This window comes from Ursus americanus, chromosome 15, assembly GCF_024610735.1.
Source record: "Ursus americanus isolate L20-20 chromosome 15, mUrsAme1.1.p, whole genome shotgun sequence".
Lineage (NCBI taxonomy): Eukaryota > Metazoa > Chordata > Mammalia > Carnivora > Ursidae > Ursus > Ursus americanus.
In genome coordinates, this window is record NC_142141.1 from 12470069 (window position 1) to 12476068 (window position 6000).

General features: G+C 35.1%; 1 long non-coding RNA gene across 1 annotated transcript in view; it reads right to left on the bottom strand.

The window, feature by feature from the left end:
• LOC123788632 (uncharacterized) overlaps positions 1 to 5570 on the bottom strand; it is a 552953-nt gene extending 547383 nt beyond the window's left edge. The window contains exon 1 of the long non-coding RNA XR_006778554.2: positions 5524 to 5570. This is a non-coding gene — a long non-coding RNA (uncharacterized LOC123788632). The remainder of the gene's footprint in view (positions 1 to 5523) is intronic.
• Between the last annotated feature and the right edge of the window lie 430 nt (positions 5571 to 6000).

A 6000-nucleotide genomic window follows, 5' to 3' on the forward strand; every position in this document is an offset into this window, starting at 1 on the left:
GTGTACTAAAATATTTGGATCAGATGAAAAATATCACCGCAATTTCTAGTTAGAATAACTTCATTTATGAAAGTAAAAACTTATTTTTGCCCAAACGTGGTACCTGAAAAAGACATCTAAGTTTTAGTGCACACTGTACATGATCATGAAGAAGGAAAATTCATTTGACTTAGCCAATGTAGCTAGATATTCTAGAAGACATTCTATGTCTCCCAATACATTAGAATGTTCTTTTTCCTAACATAATACAAAAATCACTAGATTTCAAAGATTATTTTGTGTTAGCATGTCATTCCCAAATATTAATATACATTGGTCATATTATAACTTCAGTATTATTTTGTCTTAAATTCTATTTGGATTTTGCCACCTAAATTGGAAAATATGCCATCTTTCCTGATCATTTAATTCACTTAAATGACTAGGTTGTAAATTCTCTGCAATATGCATAAGGGACACTTGACAATTCTACAGAATAGTGTTGATCAGCAGAAAGAAAATGTGACCACACAAAAAAAGCTACATATAGAATTTTAAATTTTCTGGCAGCCACATTTTAAAAAGTAAAAAGAAACTGGTAAAATTAATTAAAATATATATAATTAAAACTAATCTAAAATACTATCATTTCAACCTATAATCAATTAAAAAATTGTTTTTTGTTGTAATAACCCTTTGAAATAGATTGCTTATTTTACACTAACACCACATCTCAGTGTGAGATACAGCCTTATTTCAAGTGTTCAATAGCCACATGTGACTAGTGTTGACTAGCTGGAGAGTATAGCTCTAGAATATTACCCACAGTGGAGCAAATCTCAGGTTTTGTGCATTTTTATCTACTTCATATTTCCCCTTTATGGCAAGGTTCTAATTATTTCAAGAACCTCAAATAATGAGTAAATATATTTGATTTGGATTCTTCTACGGAAATTAAGAGAATCATTTATTATTTAAAATAAACTTTCATTTCTTCCCATTAGTTTCAATTCCAAATACTGATACGCTACTTTAATTCAACATGCAGATTTAATCAGTTTTCCAAAACTAGCAAGAAAAAGACAAAACGTAATAAATGAATAATTCTTTTGGTTGAATTATCAGCTGTGCAAAGAAAACCTCCCTGACAACTTTCTCTTGTTGTCTCCACCCTCCATCCTACCAGTCACTCCATCATGTAATCCTGCTTAACGTTTTCATGTTTCATACAACTATTAACTATTTAAAATGTTATTTCAATCAGTTTACCTATTTGTTGTTTATCTGTTCCTATATTGCAATATAGGTTCTATGAGAGCAGGCACATTTTTTTCTCTCAAGCACCAATGATGCTCATTGCTTAGAAGAGTGAATAGCACATAGGAGGTGTTCAATAAATACTTGTTCATTGAACTAATAAAGATCCTCACTGCATTTTAAAAACATAAGCACTCTTTAGTATAATTTACACTGAGAAAGTCAGCTAAAATACTGTTTAGAAAGCTTCACTTCAGAGTCACTGCCTTCTTAAGATCTCTCTAGGATGTAGTGCGATTTTTATGGTGGTTCATATGGTGGAATGTCTCCTTTAAAAGCAAGAAATTCAGAGATGGAAAACATCACATTTCTGATTCTAGTAGAAGAGAAAAGCTTATCCTTTCCTCCAAAATATCATCTATAGTCTAGTGAATACAATGTTATTAATCCAACATATAAACATGTTTCTTGTTATTGAAAAAGCCTCTCAAATTTAATTAAAGTCAATAAAGAAATTAAAAGCTTAATGAGAGCAAGAATCCTCTGAGTGTGCTCATGCTGTTATCAGCCTGTGATGTTGTAAAAGATAGGATTATGATTTCATTGCCAGACAACCAAAAGAAGAGAAAGGATAACAAGGAGAGCCGTGAAAAACCTCCTGGTGAGAGAAATCTTAGAGAGAAAAACTGTTGTGCTTAATCAAGTCAATGGAGAAATTAAATACAAAAGGGATGGCTTCTGAACATAACTACCTATTGTTTAAATCAAAATAATTTGGAAAAATAAGGGAAAATAATTTGAGATTGACCTAAACAATATTCCTGCTCAATGTGAAATTTTGTGGGCAACTCCAGGATAGTGACCACCATTCCTTCCCAAGTAATCTCAAGAGATTACAACTGGCCTGGCTCAGAATATACATATTTCTTTTTATTATTTCACTTTAAAAATGAGTATTATATGAACTACAGATTCACAACATACTTCTAACTTTTCGCACCCAGATTAGGATGACCCCTCATCAGGTGTCAAAAGCTTCCACATTGATGATCAAGAGAAAGATGCATGGGTACAATACTAGACTTTTCCTGCTTCCCACTGACTTCAGAAATAGTGCAAAGGGTACCCCAGATACCAAAATGTTCTCACCACTTCTTCCTTCTATGAGACCACCTCCCCTACAGCCTTTGTTCTGATTTATTTCACATCACTATAAGAAGCCCCTGACTTCACCTTTCATTTCCCACATTTTCACCCCTTCAGATTCTTCACAGCTCCTACTTATTCCCTCTCTCCCAGCCTTCCACAGTTCCAAAAACACCCACTGTGCTCTGTGTGATTCACAGTGCAGTATCTTCAAACTTGACTCTGAATATTTCCTTCATCATCGTGCTCAAAGGAGCTGCGGATCTTCTCAGAATACTGCTTTCCCAACGGATCTTTTAATATTTTTTCTCCCTCTTTCCTCATACACCCGAGCCTGTATTCGGCTAAGTGTCCTCTGTATGCCTCATCTCCAATTCTAGATTATTCCCTCTTCCTTCTCTCTGAAATGCTTTAGCTTTGAATCATGTCATCAAATATTACCACATACCACTCTTAATAGTCAGTTCTTGTCCCTCATTCCTCCTAATTTATTGAAGATTTAGTTTCTATTCTGATCACTCTTTCAAAGATCTTACAAATCTTAGTGATACCAGTTTATAGGAGATGATTCTTCCAACATTCTACCTTCATACAAATAACAATAAGTTTTCCGTATTTATGAGTTCAAACATTTACTTCATGGTCACATGCATATACATAGTGAGAGAGAAAGAAAGAAGAGAAGAGAGAGGGAACAGAACAAAGAAGAGAAAAGAGAGAAGACTGGTCTCTTTTTAAATGTTTGAATGGGAATCTTAAGTGATTCCTTAATACTTAATAATTCCTTTAAAACTTAATAATTAAGTTTCCTACCCTCATAGACAACTTTAACATGCCTTTTCATTCTTTAAAATCTTCAACTTCTCCATCAGATTCTCAGTTGACAATTTTATCTCTCACTTCAGTGAGAAGCTCAAAGAAACTTCCACCAAAACTCCCACCCTCCTACCAACTTCTGTACCCATTTATTGTTTCATCCAAATGATGCAGATGAAACATCAACACCCCCAATGCTAAGTGGCCTTCTGCAATGTGAACCAGAGCCCATGGCTTCTTACCCACTCAGAGATATCATTCTCTTTCATCAACTTTATTCTCCCCAATAGATTGTTCCCATTCCCACCTCTCCTCCAGCTACCACTTCTTTTATTTGCTCTACTTCACAGAAAAATACTTTAAGACAACTTTCTACACTCACTGTTTTCAATTTTTCTCCTTACATTGGCTTTTCATCCTCACCAATGATCAGTTCTTTAGCCTGGTATTACTTAAAGCAAGAACAGCAGGTGACATGTTTGACCATTCCCTCTACCTTGAAACACTTTCTTCTTTAATGCTCAGGTAATTTTCCCACCTCAATGATCAACACTGAGGTATCCCAGTCTTTGGTTCTAAGATCCTTTCATTTCTCTTTCTAATCCACTCTCTTAGTGACTTCATCCTGTCTCATGACTTTAAATTCTAAGGTAAATATTTAACTGCTTATTTAACATCTCCACTTTGATGTTTAACTGGCATCTGAAAATTAACATGTTCAAAGCAGAATTTTTATTTTCCTACCAAACATGCTTCATCTTGTGTCTTTCAAATTTCATCGAAGGCTACTCTATCCTTCCATTTATTCATATCGGAAAACATGGGAATCATTCTTGACTCCTTACTTTATCTCCTATCTCTCAACTGATTCACAAGCTAATCTTATTTGGTCTATCTTCAAGTTATATCTAGATTCTGACCTCTTTTCACCTTTCCTACTGCTACTGTCCTGCTCCAAACTGGATTTTTTTCAATTGTCTACTAACTGGTTTACCTACTTCAACTTTTGCTCTCACTACTCAGTAAATTCTCAACACAAAAGCCAGAATGCGTCCATTAAAATTCAAGCAGTATCTTATAACTCCTATACTTAAAATTCTCCAATTTTCCCCCATTTTACTCAAACTAACATATTTAGTACTCCAAAACCCATATCATATACACTCAAACATTAGTACCATTTTACAGACAAGGAAGTTCAGCTCAAACAACAATAGTATCTTGCTCAAGGTTATAGACTGGTAAGTGGTTGTATGAAGATTCAATCTGGCTTCAGAAATTGCATTTTCAGCCATTATTATTTACTGGAAAAGATAGTTTTAAAAATAAACAGGATCGTAAAGCATCCACATGTGTGTCTCTGATAGACCTCTTCCCCTACAATTCTCCCCTTGCTTACTCCTACGGCCACCCCTAGCCCTACTGCTATTCCTTAAACTATTCAAATGAAATGCTTACAGTTCCTTCAACTATAGAGAACTCTCCTTGCTTCTTAATTTACATGTCTATGTGGCACTTCAAGCTTCTTGTTCTTCCAGCTGCTGATTTCTGTGTCATCCTCTAGTAAATGCCATGTTGTCTCTATCATGAAAATTGTTTTTATTGTCCATTTAGTAAGTGATATCAAGGTGGTGGGGTGGCATTTGACTAATGCTGCCCGTTAGGACTCTAGCTCTAGAAAGTCAGTACTCCAGATAATTAATTTCTAAGACTGACGGACCTTAACCTATAGGTCTTTAAAACAAAGTCCCCTAGCTCTTTCCCATCTTAAGGTCTTTGCATTTGCCATTCCCTCTACTTGGAATATTCTAAGTCTTTTGTTTTTGCATTGCTGACTCCAACTCAGCATTCACATCTCCGCTCATGTGTTACCTGCTCAGGGAGGTTTTTCTGACCACTGCAGCAGACATAGCCATCATCACTCTCTCTCTAACCACTCAATCTACCCCATCATCCTATTTTATTTATTGACCAGTAATGCATCTATTCAACAAAAATCTAGTATAGGTCAGATGTTTGTCAGTAAGTAAGCATTCTAGCACCCCTAAAAGGTACCTTCTAATGAGAAAGACAGTCAACCAAGGTATAAACAAATAAAACTCAGGTGGTGATATGTGCCATAAAAAAATAAACTAGGTTATGTTTCATAAACAAATAAATACATAGATCAGGTTAATGAGAAAAAAGAATGCCTATAAGCAGGAACAATCTACTTTTTCTCAGCCCTTTGTATATTGAGCATTCTGTTTGAAAACACGGATAATGTCAAGCAATAAGCAAGTTATGATCACTTTTATAAAATTTTGATTGATTAAATGTCCTTACCGTAAGAAGTTCTTCATAAGGTAAGATCCCAAGAGATGATTTCCCTGGTGGGGAAAAAAATCAAACATGAAAATTAGAAATAATGAATATCACAATTTTGGTGATTTAGGTCTATTTAGGTTTCATTTTCAAAATCCTCTTTTTTCTTGAACCTAACTATACTTTTTTTTTTTTAAGATTTATTTATCTATCTATGAGAGAGAGAGAGAGGGAGCACAAGTAGGGGGAGTGGCAAGCAGAGCAGTCAGAGGGAGAAGCAGGTACCCTGATAAGAAAGGAGCCTGATGCTCGACTAGATCACAGGACCCTGCAATCATGACCTGAGCCAAAGGCAGACTCTTAACCAACTGAGCCACCCAGGCATCCCTTAACCATACTTACTAAAATAAAAGCACCATCAAATAATGAAGAGCCAAAACACTTTTACATTTGTTGTAACACTACTGGTCTATTAGCAAGTAAAAAAGCACACCAACC